This window comes from Trichosurus vulpecula, chromosome 9 (assembly GCF_011100635.1).
Source record: "Trichosurus vulpecula isolate mTriVul1 chromosome 9, mTriVul1.pri, whole genome shotgun sequence".
Classification (NCBI taxonomy): domain Eukaryota; kingdom Metazoa; phylum Chordata; class Mammalia; order Diprotodontia; family Phalangeridae; genus Trichosurus; species Trichosurus vulpecula.
Genome location: NC_050581.1, coordinates 69,410,598 through 69,425,569, shown reverse-complemented (window position 1 = coordinate 69,425,569; position 14,972 = coordinate 69,410,598).

Genomic DNA, 14,972 nt, shown 5'->3' with positions numbered 1-14,972 from the left:
ATGTCTTCTGAGTGACCAGGACTTAGGCACATACCACTGGCTCTGGTCTTAGCAACTCCCTTTAGGGCCCTGAAGGCTTCATGCCCACATTGGTTTAGCACTTACTAACTAGGGATGTGGGGACTACTTAGGAGCGAAGATCTAATCCTAAGACCTCCCTTCAGTTGGCCCCACCTGGAACCCCACCTGAAGCCTATTCAAATGGAGGGGAGGGAGATTTCCTCACTTACTGATTGCCTTTACATCCAGATATCCTTGCTTTGTATGATTTTAAAGAAGGGATTCTTCTGATGTAGTCTCATGTTATTGTTTGACTCTTGCAATCCACCTTATTTGTTTATGTGTCTTGACTATACAACTATATTGAAAATTCTTTGAGTGAAAAGTCATCCTTTTTCTTTGTTTCCCTTATACTACTTAGTATACTGCCCTAGACCTACTGGATATTTCTATTGAATACCCACTAGCATCTTTCTAGCCACTCAGTTTTGTAATCTTGGTGTCATCCTTGACTTCACTCTCATGCCCACCTCTCTTCTATATCTAATCAGTTGCCACATCATACAATTTCTTTCTCTATATCCATTTCCCTTTCCACACTCAGACAGCCACCACCCTGGTTAATGTCGTTTCCCCCTCCTAACTGGTCTCCCAGTCTCAAGTTCTACCTACTCTGATTCATTCCTCATACAGCTGTTAAAATTAGTTTCTTAAAGAATATAGTAGGTCTGACTATGTCATATTACCTTTCCCCTTCTCAATAACCTTCAGTGACCCCCTATACCTCTAAGATCAAATGTAAACTCCTTTGTCTGGCACTCAACATTTCTACCCTCCATGCATCCTCCTGTTCAGTCATATAAGTTTACTTAATGTTTCCCACACATAACTCTAAATTTCCCATCTTCACGCCCTTCCACTGGCTCTCTACCATGCTTGTGATACTCTCTTTCCTCACTTCCCCTACTTAGCATTCAGGTTTTCCTTTAAGATTCGGCTTAAGTGCCATATCTCAAGGAAGTCACAGTCCCATAAGCCAGGTGTCTTTCCTTGAAGACTTTTTTTCTATCTACTGCTTGTATATGCTAATTGATGTAAATGTTGTCTCCTATCAGAATGTAAGCTTGTGGATGACATGGTCCAGTTTTTGCTTTTTCTTTGTATGCCTGGAAAGTTAGCACAGTACCTAGCACTTATATTAAACATTTAATAGATACTTGTTATTTGATTAATATATTAATGCCTGTCTACTTCATAGGGATAATATAAGAACAAATAAGAGATGTGAAAGTAGCCCAAGAAAAGATTCCTTTTTTTGAGGAAAGATGCTCCTTGAATGCAGGGATTATGGCATTATCATTGGTATTAAAAAAATGTGGAACATAGTCCAAATGAAAAGTTTTGTTGACTCTTTGGTATTTTTCCCAAGCTAGAGAGGACTTAACTAATTGGTGAGAGTAGCTGAGGTTAATCTTCTTCAGTAAATTTAAGTACTTATTGGATGTTATAGACAAGATTAGCATATTTTGTTGACCTAAAGCTGCAGTTGTCTCAGCTTACTCTCTCAGCAAGGAAGGAATGTTTGTTTACTAAATCTCCTTGGAGGATCTAGGCAGAGATGGAGCTCTAAATGGAAATAGTCTGGTGTTATGAAAATCTGTCTGTTTTTCTTTTCTTTTGGAGCTTAATCCAGGGCAGAATGATTAACAAGAAAATAGAAAAAGGTTCTAGCCACATCTGTGGCAAAACCCTGGGTCAGAGAGCAGCCACTGATCCAATGTGATGTCAAGCATTCGGACTTGGAATCAGAAGACCTGGGTTTGAATCTCAGTTCTATTGCTTACTACTTGTGTAATGTTGGAATGGTCTCTTCAACTTTTGGGTCCTCAGTTTCTTCATCTGTGAAATGGAAAGGAATGACCTTCCAATTCACTTTCTGTGGTTCTCTTTCCACTGTTATTGCTACACTCCCTGACCTTCAATTTTCTCCTTCTGGGAGCACTCTAATTAGATACTTTTAATTTTCTGGCCCTTTTCTGCTCAAAGTCCTTGTATGGAACTTGTAGGCTTGTGGTCCCCCTCCACTCCTGTCACCCCCCAGGCAAACCTGGCAGAGGGCACATCTCCTATCCCTGACTCATATCCTAGGATATATTCGAATTCTTCTTTCCACTCTATCTCTTCTACTACTTTTTGTTTATTTATCTCTCTCTTGATAAAAATCATAAATCAATTCAGATCAGGTTTCTGAAGCATTTACTAAAAGCTAAGGTTTCTTGGTAAGTCTTGGATTTTGCAAAAGTCCTGGGTCCTATCCTGGAAGATTTTTATAATATGGTACACCATTTTTATAGTGTAAAGCATCCTGGATTTGTAATCAAGAAGACCCTTTGTGAGTCCCAGCTTCGTTACTTACTACCCAGGTGAGTTTGGGTTAACTTCCCTGGACCTTAGTTTTCTCATCTGTAAAATGAGAAAGTTAAATTCAGTCTCTTCCTTTTCTAAATCTATGATCCTATGATTCTCTTTACAAGGAAAATGGCAGGCAGCAAACAGAACATCAAACATTGGTCAAAGAAGAAAATATTCAGAATGGAGTTGAGATCACAAATGTTATTACAGACTGTAGAAAGCCTCCTTTATGGATGATTCCATTGGAATTTATAGCTTGGCCGAGAAATAATACATTTTAACTAATCTGTGCTTCTCATTGGTACCATCTGGTTCAGAGATGCCACCACACAGTAGAGGAGATGCACTTTCACCTATCTGTATCTGCCTTCACTCCTTATACCTATGGGAACACCCTCATGGGTACAGCATTCTGGCTTATTCAGCTGCATATGAGTCATGGATAGCACCCCTAAGTACCACTCCCTTCTAAATCACTCACCTAAGATTATTGTTTGAGTTTTTACCTTCACAAAGACTTGTTCTAGGGCTATTCTGCTGGCTAGCACTACTAGTGTGAACTGGCCAGTTTAATACAGGGAGGCAGCATCATTTTGCTCTTGGACAATTGGAAATATGTTCCATATCCTCTCAAAGCTATTAGCTTATATCTTTTATGATGGAGAGTAGATGAAAGAAATCAAGTAAAACAACAGCCATCTTGGCAATTTTCTCTTTGCATTCATCTTTCACAATCTGGTGTTCACAGAATCATTGAGGTTAAGAGGTTAAGGGACCTCAGTGGTCATCTAGTCTAATGTATACATAAAAAGAATACCTGACAAGTGGTCACCCAGCCTCTTTCTGAAGACCTAAAAGGAGAAGGAACCCATCCACTCTTGAGACAGTCAATTTACATTTTTGGACAGCTCTAAATATTAGGAAATTTTTCTTGGCGCATAGTCAAAATTTGCCTTTTTGCAACTTCAGTTCAATATATCTGGCCCTGCATTCTGGAGCCAAGAAGTACAAATATAATCCATTCTCTATAAAACAGTTCTTCAAATTTTAGAAGACAACTATGATGTCCTTCTTTACTGCCCCTTCCCCTTCAATCCAGTCTGCTCTTCCAGAACAAGCTTCCCTCACCCCTCCATTTTTAGTTTTTACAGTAAAACTTTAGAAGTTACATTGGGAATTAGAGATGGAGAGGGTAGAAGAAAAGAACAGCTCATTTTCATTCCTTTTCCCCACTTGTTTGGTATTTCTTCTTACTCTTAAGCATTTTTTAATCTATCCATACTTACTTCTCTTTATAAATGTTTGGCAGGGTCATTGTGATTTAAACATTGTGGCCATGTATAATGTTCTTCTGGTTCTGTTCATTTTGTATCAGTTCATGTAAGTCTTTCCAGGTTTTTCTGAAATCATCTGACTTGTCATTTCTTACAGCACAATAATATTCCATTACAATAGTATACCACAGCTTGTTTAGCTATTCCCCAATTGATGTGCATTCCTTTGATTTCCAATTCTTCATCACCACAAAAAGAGCTGCTATAAATTTTTTTTTTATACAAACAGGTCCTTTCCTCCGTTTTTTAATATCTTCGGGATATGGATCTAGCACTGGTATTGCTGGATCAAAGAGTATGGTCTGATCTGAGAGGCACAAGACCTGCATTCAAGTCTTGACTTTGCAAATAAATGCTTCTGAAATCCTGGGCAATTCATGATCTTTGAGTCTCAGTTCCTTATTTGTCAGATGGGTGGGTTGGGCTAGGTCAGGGGTGGGGAACCTGAACCCTAGAGGCTGCATGTGGCCTTCTAGGTCCTTGAGTGTGGCCTTTCGACTGAGTCCAAGTTTTGTACAACAGATGCTTTTATTAAGGGGAATTGTTCTGTGAAGTTTAGATTCATTCAAAGGGCCACACTTGAGGATCTAGAGGACACATGTGGCTTCGAGGACGCAGGTTCCCCTCCCTTGGGCTAGCTGATGTGCATAGTTCCTTCCAAATTTAACAATTTCTATGAAGTCAAATCCAGCTACCTACATGATATCTGGCAACATTGTAGCTAAAATGTCAACAAATGCAATCTAGCCATTTGAGCATGCCTGATTTCTTATTATTATAATAGTATTATTATGTTATTTAGTGTATGTTTGATAAGGACTTTCTGCAATTTCATTCTTAATGAGAAGTTAAGTGACTTGCCTAGCTTTTCTTCATCTAATACATATCAGAGACAGGACCTGAACTCAGGTCTTCCTGATGGTAAGGTCCTCTCTTTGACCACTATACCACAGCTGGTAATTTGCATTGATAGAAGAAATTTTCTTACTAGTAGTTCCCTACACTGATGAAAAGCAGCTTTAAAAAAGAATATTCTAAAAATGAGATAAATATGGATGATAATACTTCTCATCCATCAAAGCCCTTCTGGATACCCCAACGAAACACGAATTCGGGTCATACAAATAATTAATGAATACTTATTTTCCTATGTTCCTGATTTCTGGCCAATGTAGCAGGCAATTTTGCATTATTGTCTAATGAAAAAAGGATGAATGGGGGGCAGAGCCAAGATGGCAGCTGGAAAGAAGGGACTTGCTTAAGTTCTCCCCCAAATCCCTCCAAACACCTGTAAAAATGGCTCTGAACAAATTCTAGAGGTGCAGAACCCATGAAATAGCAGAGGGAAGCAGCTCTCTAGCCCAGGACAGCCTGGATGTTTGCTGGGAAGTTGTCTACCCCACGGTGCTAGGAGTAGAGTGCAGCCCATTGTGGGCGTGCCAAGATAGACCAGACCGGAAGTTGGCCAGAGCAGGCTTTAGGGCTATGAATCATTGAGCTGTGGCAGTAGTCAGACTTCTCAACCCACAAACACCAAAGACCATGGAGCAGGTTACTGGAAAAACTGCTAGATCGCGTTAGAGAGCAGTCTGACCCCAGCCCTGGGGGTGGTGGTGGTAGCCACAGCAGCAGCAGGAAGCTCCTGTGGCTGCTTCCAGAGCTCCAGTGTCAGCTGCTTCCAGAGTCCCTAGCTCACGTGGTGGGAGGAATTAAGCGGCTGACCAGAGCAGGAGTGCAGGGCTTGCTTTGCTGTGCTTGGATCTGGGTCATGATCCTGGTGGCAGTTCTTGGGGGAGGAGGAGAGCTGGTGTGGCAGAGCTTGCTTGCAGTGATAGTGAAGCAGAATTACCTCTAAAAACAACAGTGCAGCCCCTAAAGCTTGGGACAAAACACTCTCTACTCTACAAGCAGTCATACCCTGACAAAAAGCTCCAGGGTCAAATAGTTGGCTGGGAACATGAACAGGCAGTGAAAATGAACTCAGAGTCAAACTCAGACTCAGACTCTAGAATCTTTTTTAGGTGACAAAAAAGATCAAAACATATAGCCGGAAGAAGTCAACAAAGCCTACATCAAAAGCCTCCAAGAAAAATATGAATTGGTCTCAGGCCATGGAAGAGCTCAAAAAGGATTTGGAAAAGCAAGTAAGGGAAGTAGAAGAAAAATTGGGAAGAGAAATGAGAATGATGTGAGAAAACGATGAAAAACAAGACAATGACTTGCTAAAGGATACCCAAAAAAATACTGAAGAAAACAACACCTTAAAAAATAGACTAACTCAAATGGCAAAAGAGCTCCAAAAAGCTAATGAGGAAAAGAATTGCTTGAAAGGCAGAATTAACCAAACGGAAAAGGAGGTCCAAAAGACCACTGAAGAAAATACCACCTTAAAAATTAGGGAGCAAGTGGAAGCTAGTGACTTTATGAGAAATCAAGATATTATAAAACAGAACCAAAGGAATGAAAAAATGGAAGACAATGTGAAATATCTTATTGGAAAAACCACTGAGCTGGAAAATAGATCCAGGAGAGATAATTTAAAAATTATTGGACTACCTGAAGTCCATGATCAAAAAAAGAGCCTAGACATCATCTTTCAAGAAATTATCAAGGAAAACTGCCCTGATATTCTAGAGCCAGAGGGTAAAATAGAAATTGAAAGAATCCACCGATCGTCTCTAGAAAAAATCCCAAATAGGAAACTCCTAGGAATATTGTCACCAAATTCCAGAGTTTCCAGGTCAAGGAGAAAATATTGCAAGCAGCCGGAAAGAAACAATTTGAGTATTGTGGAAACACAATCAGGATAATACAAGATCTAGCACTTCTACATTAAGGGATCAAAGGGCTTGGAATCTGATATTCCAGAGATCAAAGGAGCTAGGATTAAAACCAAGAATCACCTACCCAGCAAAACTGAGTATAATGCTCCAAGGCAAAATATGGATTTTCAATAAAATAGAGGACTTTCAAGTTTTCTCAATGAAAAGACCAAAGCTGAATAGAAAATTTGACTTTCAAATACAAAAATCAAGAGAAGCATGAAAAGGTAAACAAGAAAGAGAAATCATAAGTAACTTACTAAAGTTGAACTGTTTTGTTTACATTCCTACATGGAAAGATGATGTGTGTAATTCATGAGACCTTTCTCACTATTAGGGTAGTTGAAGGGAATATATACATATATATGCATATTATATATATATATATATACATATATATATGTGTGTGTATATATATATACATATATATATACATATATATATGTATATATATATACACATATATATGTATATATATATATATAGACAGAGGGCATAGGGTGAGTTGAATATGAAGGGATGATATCTAAAAAAAATAAAATTAAGGGGTGAGAGAGGAATATATTGAGAGAGGGAGAAAGGGAGAGATAGAATGTGGTGAATTGTCTCACATAAAAACAGCAAGAAAAAGCAGTTCTGTTGGAAGGGAAGAAGGGGCAGGTGAGGGGGAATGAGTGAATCTTGCCCTTATTGGATTTGACTTGAGGAGGGAATAACATACACACTCAATTGGGTATCTTACCCCACAGGAAAGTAGGGGGAAGGGGATAAGGGGCGATGATAGAAGGGAGGGCAGATAGGGGGAGGAGGTAATCAAAAGCAAACACTTTTGAAAAGGGACAGGATCAAGGGAGAAAATTGAATTAAGGTGGGATGGAGGGAAATATAGTTCGTCTTTTCCAACATGAGTATTGTAGAAGTGTTTTACATAATGATACATGTGTGGCCTATGTTGAATTACTTGCCTTCTTAGGGAGGGTGGGTGGAAGGGGAAGAGGGGAGAGAATTTGGAACTCAAAGATTTAAAAGTGGATGCTCAAAAAAAGTTGTTTTTGCATGCAACTAGGAAATAAGATATACCGGCAATGGGGCATAGAAATCTATCCTGCCCTACAAGAAAGTAAGGGGAAAGGGATTGGGAGTGGGGAGTAGGGTGAGAGAAGGAAGGGCTGACTGGGGAACAGGGCAATCAGAATATATGCCATCTTGGAGTGTGGGGGAGGGTAGAAATGGGGAAAAAATTGTAACTCAAAATATTGTGGAAATCAATGTTGAAAACTAAAATATTAAATAAAATAATTTTTAAGATGAGGATGAATGGCTGGTGTTATGACATCTGCAGCATATATTTAGAAATCTATGATTGTTTTTCTTCTTCCTTCTCTCCTTTCTCTTCTTTCATACTACTTGCTCTCCTTTCATCTCTTTCATCTCTGGCTATGGAGATGTAGAAGAGATCATTGAATCTTTGAGCCTCAAAATTAGATGAGAACTCAATAAGATTTTAGCCCCACCCCCAAAAAAAAAAACCAAAACCCTCAACAATATCCAAGACAAGTGATTATCCATTTTTCTTTTCTTTTTTTTTTTTTTTTTTGCAGGAGGGAAGGCAGGGCAATTGGGGTTAAGTGACTTGCCCAAGGTCACACAGCTAGTAAATGTGTCAAGTGTCTGAAGCTAGATTTGAACTCAGGTACTCCTGATCCCAGGGCCGGTGCTGTACTCACTGCAGATTATCTATTTTTCTGAGGACCTTTAGCAACAGAATACTCATCACTTCCCCAAATTGCCCATTCCACTTTGGGACAGCTCTGTTAGAGCAGGTTTTCCTTATGTTTGTTTACAATTTTCTATCTATTGATTGTAGTCTTCCCTCTGAGGAGGGATCCTTTCTCCAAATGAATTGTAGGTGTTATTACTGGACGGTAACTATCTTTTTGCTTCAGGCAGGTGAGGTATTAACATTCCTACTTAATAGAAAAAGCAACCGAATTGGTAAGAAGATATTTTCCTTAAGGTCATACATCTATTAAGTGCCTGTCCAGTGTCTCTGGCTGTCCCTTATATCTGGAAGGCTCTCTCTCCTCATTTACAATTTTTGGCTTTCTTCAAGTCCCAGATAAAATCCTACCTTCTATTGGAAGTCTTTCTTCTTAATTTCACTGCCTTCTCTCTGTTAATTATTTCCTGTTTATCCTATATGTAGCTTGTTGGTATGTACTTTTTTGCTTGTTGTCTCTTTTATTAGATTGTGGGCTTCTAAAGGGCAGGGACTTTTTTTTGCCTTTTTTTGTATCCCTAGCTCTTAACATAATGGCTAGCACATAGTAGGCTTTATAATTGGTAACTGACTGACTAGTAAGTGTTAAAAAAAGGACTAGAACCTAGGACTCATGGATCGTATTGCTTTTTCCATTACACTGCCTGTGATAGGTATGAGCTTCCATGTAAGAGTCAAAATAAGTACGGAGATAGATAAAGCAAAGACAAACTTGTCTGCACTAAGGTTCCCTGAGCTATGTGTAAAATATTAATCTTGAGACAATCAGGGTAAAAAGTGTTTCATTTTGTCTGACACATGGAGGACAACATTCAGGACTGTTCCTTCCTATATGTGAAATAGGTGCCTGCCTCTGAAGTATAATCTGAATGAAATGGGTAAAGGACCTGTTTGTAATCAAATTTCTCCTTCATCAACCTACCATATAACTTGGAATTTCCATCACTGGAGTCGCTCTTTTGGGTGAAAAAATTGTCTCGAAACTATTTCCCACAGAAGGTAAATTTTTTAATCCATTTACTTTTATAAATATATTGGCACAAAATAATTTGTCTGAGATCTTGGTCATGAGGGAATGGGAAAAAACAAAAACAAATGAGCTTTGTTGGTAGGAGTAGGAGCTGATGAAGTAATTCTACTGATAAACTTTTGGAAAGGTTTCAAGTAGGGCTTTGTAACTTTTTATGTATCATATACCCCTTTGGCAGTCTGATAAAGCTTCTAAACTCCTACTTAGAATAATGTTTTTAAATAACCAAAGGCAACACTAAATTTCAATTAGGGTTTATGAAAATAAAGATGTAATTTTTCTACCATATGAGTTCACTGCAGGTTAAGAACCCTCGTTTTAGAGAAAAACCATTTCAGTAAGGGAGACCTGGGTTCCTAAGGGCAAGGATGTATGAGCAGAACCAGGCAGGGCCTAGATTTGAATTTTTGCTTTTCCTGAGTGACTTTGGCAAGTTATATCTTTTCTCTGGGGCTCAGTTTCCTCATCCATAAAATTAAGGAGTTGGATTAGATCATCTGTGAGGTACATTCCACCTACACAGTTATTATCCTATGAGTAGAGGAAAGGAAAAAGGAAGGGAAGAAGAATTTATTAAGCATCTACTTGTAACAACAGTGTTACTTGCAGCTACTGTGGCTGTGTAAGGCCAACAACACCAGTACACAGAAGGGCTACTAGCACGGATTCTTTGATCTGCTTTTCTAAGGAAGGAAACTTTAAGGGGTTTACAATCTCACTTTCATCAAACATACATACATCATTTGCTTAGTTCAGGGGAAAAATCAGCACCTTGAATTTCGGAGCAAATACAAACAGAAATTACAACCAGAAAAAATAACACAAATCAGCCAACAGGCTTCTGTCTGACCATAGCAATACATATATAGTTACCAGAGAGAGAAGCACCAACATCTGGGTTTTCAAAGCTGGGTGGGGGGGACTCCTTAATGGCTACCCAGAGTCTCATCTGGCCAAATCACAGCAACAGTCTTCCAATGAGTGAGCCCCACCAGAGCAAAATGCTAACCTCAGAACATATATATCCTTTTTCAGAGCCTGAGGGCTTCACACCTCTAGTAATATAACTAGCAAAAGAGTGTGGACCTTCCTACAAACAAAGGTAAGACTTCATCAAAAGAACTTGATTGCCTTAGTGATGAGAAGCACTTCAAAACAAAAGACAACAAAAAGTCCCACTTTGCTTGCCATTACACTAGTATGTGCTAAATACTTTTTAGATATCCCATTTGATGCTACAACAACTCTGTGAAATTGGTGCTATTTACAGCCCCCCCCATACACACTTTGAAGGAAACTGAGGCAGGCAATGATTAAGTCACTTTTGCCCAGAATCAGACAACCGAGCACAGATTCAAACTTTGGTCTCCCTGATTCCAGGTCTAGCGTACTAGCCACTGTACCACCTAGTTGCCTTTCTGCTTGTGTGTAAAACACATCTTTTACTTCTTAGATCACTTTCCACTGCCTTTTTTAAACTGAATCCTTGTCCTCTATAGCTATTTTCTCTATGTGCTCTGGAGCTACCCAGATTGGCTAGGTATCCAGATCATTTACTTATTAGAATGTAGGCTCACTCTAAGACCAAACATTCATGATTGATTTTTCTCCCCCAATGGGGCATGCAATTTAAGTTGTTAACGATGACAAATAACATTGTGAGATAAATCCACTTCGGGTAATGACACAGCACTTTAAAAATACCGTAGGGAAGGCAAGTGTACCCGGAATCACGGGGACAGTGTTACCACTGCAGCTCATGCATAGCCTGATGCACAAACTCAGATTTTCTCAAGTTTAACAAGTCCTTATGTTAATGGTGGTACAAGCCTGTAGCAAGAGAGGCAGGGCAATTCCCTGTTCACTACACCAGCAAAGGGTAAGTTTATGAGGTAGCAGAGATTCCCACAGGAACCCTGAGTCTTTTCCACAAATGTAGATTTCCTTCCTGGCACTATGGCACTAAAATTAATAATAATGATTGCTGTGGGCATTTATATCAAGCTTCAGCCTTTACAGAGTACATATATCACCTCCTTTGTTTCTCACAGCAACCCTGTGAGATAGCATCCTTCCTCAACCTTAGAGCTAGGAAGAACCTTAGACATCATATAATTCAATGTCCTCATTTTGTTGATGGGTGAACGGGGTCTCAGAGAGGTTAGGTGACTGGCCCAAGGTTATATAGCCAATGAAGGACAGAACAGAGACTCGAATACAGTTCTTTTAACTCCAGATCTAGGGCTCATTCTGTCATGTTATTCCATGGTTCTCACACTTGACCCTCCATATCAACAAGGCAATTTCCTTCTGACCCAGGCTTAGTAGCATGGCCTTGATTGAGATGGCCTTAGAAATGAGACATTGGCTTTGTAAGGCTTTGCAAACCTCAAAGCAGTATATAGATGTTGTTATAATAATAACAGGAATTATTATTATTACTGTTATCATCCTGGCTCAGAACAGAATATGGGGGTTGTCCCAGAAACTTATTAACTTCAGATCAGAGAATTATTGAAAAACCAGCTGATCCTATGAGTCAGGGGAAAATCTAGAAAATCACAAGTGAAAAACTTGAGAACCAAGTCTGTAGAAGGGCCCGTGACCTCAAATATCTATTCACAAGTGTCCAGTGTTTAGTCAAAAAGAAAGAGGACTTGTGTGTATTAACACAAGGAGGCAGCACCTTTTACCTTACAGATATCACTAACAGAGGCAGGATGGCATAGTGGATCAGGAGTCAGCCTTGGAGTCAGGGAGACCTGTGTCCAATTCCTTTCACTGACATATACTGACTGAATTTGGGCAAGTTACTTAATTCCTCAGTGCACCAGGCAACTCTCTAAGATTGTAAGTTACAAAAATGGTACCCATCTACAGAGTAAGAAGAAGTTCTTCATTGAGAGTCCATTTAAAAAAAAAGAGTGATATCACTGAGACCTGGTATGAGCAAAATAATGATTGATAGATAAATTCAAAATAAACAGGATAGGTAAAAGAAGGTTGGGTGTGGGAACCATCGATTGTTAAGAGGATACATTCATGTAATTTCAGAACTAGATAAGGGAGGGGAAGCCTGGTTAAAAATCATTCTGGTGAAGATCAATACATCAAGAGAGACATAAACAATTTTGAAACTCAATTGTATCATAGAGCAACTAGATAAAAAGAAGAAATAGATTAAGAATTTGGAAACAGGGTATAAGGCAAGAGAAGAAGAGCTATGATGTAGTACTTATAAGAGACTTCAATTATCCAGACATTTGCTAGTTTTCTATGAAGAATAGAACAGCTAATAACTTCAAGGCTTGACTTAATGATAAGTTCATACTTCCAAGAAAGAAGAACAATAAGGGAGGAATTCTTTTTTAGATATAATTCCTCCTAATAAGGGAGAACTTGGTGCTGGAGTGGAAATTCTGGAAACCTTGGGTGGAAATGACCACTCATTTCTAGAGTTTGTTATAGAGATGGAGAGGAAAGCTGAGCACTGTTTAACATGTACCCTCGATTCTAGGAAAGATTTCAAAGGGCTTAGAGAAAAGACAGGCTCCAAGAGACTAAAATTCTTCAGGTGATGTGAGCCCAGGAGGGATAAAATTCTGAAGGTACTGAGGAAAAAAATTCAATGAAGAAAAAAAGTTGGAATTATTTTTCAAAAAATTACTGTGGATGTGTAGGGAACTAAAAGACCTATTTAAAAAAATTTAAAGGAAATGAATCAAAAATGGAAGCAAGGGCAGGTTAACAGAGGATGAATATAAAAGCATAACATAATCCTATAGGAATGGTATAATAAGGGCTAAAGTTTAAAATGAGCTGAAGCTGGCAAGAAAAGCTAAGAAGACTGCAAAAAAGATATTTTAAAGCTATATTTAAGGAGAAAGAGAAACATCAAGGAAGGGTCTCCTGCTTGGAGTAGATGTGGCAATGATCAATAACACCAGACAAAAGAGAGAGGTGTTCATTTTTGATTTTGCTTCTGTTTTCTTTGCATTGGAAATGATGGCACAAAAATGGCTAACAGGGAGTTGGCACCCAAGATAAATAAGGTGATATTAATAGAACATTAGCCATCTTTGATGAACTGAAGTTACCTGGTCAAGATGAACTGCATCCTTGGGTGCTGAAAGAACTGACTAGAGTGTTTGCTGAGCTACTGTTAGTGATATTTTTGAGATGGTGAAGAATGGGAGAGGGTACCACAAGGGTAGAGGAGGGCAAATGCGATTTTTTTAAAAAGTGAAGAAAACAGAATTTGAAGCACTTGTGCCCTAGCCCCCTTCTGTCTTTCCAGTCTTCTTCTACCTTACTCCCTGACATGTACTCTGATCCACTGACACTGGTCATGGCCAAGATACTCCATTTCTTGGCTCCAGGGATTTTCCCTGGCTGTCCCCCATGCTTGGAATGCTCTCTCTTCTCTGTTCTGGCTTCCTTTAACAACCAACTAAAATGCCACCTTCTATAAGAAGCTTTCTTCAACAGCTCATAATTCCATTTCCTTCCTGTTATCTCCTGTTTATCCTGTATATAACTTGCTTGTATTGCTTCCCCCTGTTAGATTGTGAGCTCCTTGAAGGCAGAGACTATCTTTTTCCTTTTTTTGTATCCCTAGCGTTTAGCACACTGCCTGTCACATAGTTTATTTTGTTGTTGTTATTATTAGTCATATCCAACTCTTCCTGACCCCATTTGGGGTTTTCTTGGCAAAGATATTGGAGTGGTTTGCCATTTCCTTCTCCAGCTCATTTTACAGATGAGGAAACTGAGGCAAACAGGGTTAAGTGACTTGCCCAGGGTCACATAGCTAAGAAGTATCTGAGGCCATATTTGAACTCAGGAAGATAAGTCTTTCTGACTCCAGGCCTGGCATTCTATCCACTGTGCCACCTAGCTGTCCCTGGCATATAGAAGGCACTTAATACATATTTATTGATTTTCTTAGCTCAGGATCTACTTTCCTCTATACCAAGTCGTCTTCTTCTCATGCAGAGACTACTAAGAGCTCAGAAGTATATCACTCAAATAGAGCCTCTGTAGGTTCATCTAGTGACATCTGTCTGGGGATTTTCCTCCAGACTTACCCACAAACTTAAGGATATTCTCACCCAGATGTGCCCACAAACCACTTTCACTGACTCACAAGTTATATTATGCTATCTTTCATATGCCTCACAACAGAAAGCCTTGAATCAACCCAGTCTCGCCAACCACAATATTAACTTTCTGCCCATTCTTCACAAGGCTAACTTTCTTCCCACATGAGCTGTACTCCACTCTCTGTCTTCTCTATTTACCTTACTTGAAACATACTGCATCACAAACACTCAAGGACTGGGTTGTGTACCACCAGAGAATGATCACCATTGGCAAAGCTACTTATTACAGGCTGGAGAGGAGTAAATAGTTCTAGGCAGCTGGGAGCCCATTTTGCCTCACACATACACAGCTGTCTGCCTTTCCAAATGGCAAGTCATGGTCCCCAGAGTCTAACAGTTTTTAGATGCAAATACCCCTGGGAAGGATGGTACATTGCCAATAGCAGATGTTTATAAAGCTCCTTAAGTTAACAGCAGTTTGGGAGGCATCAT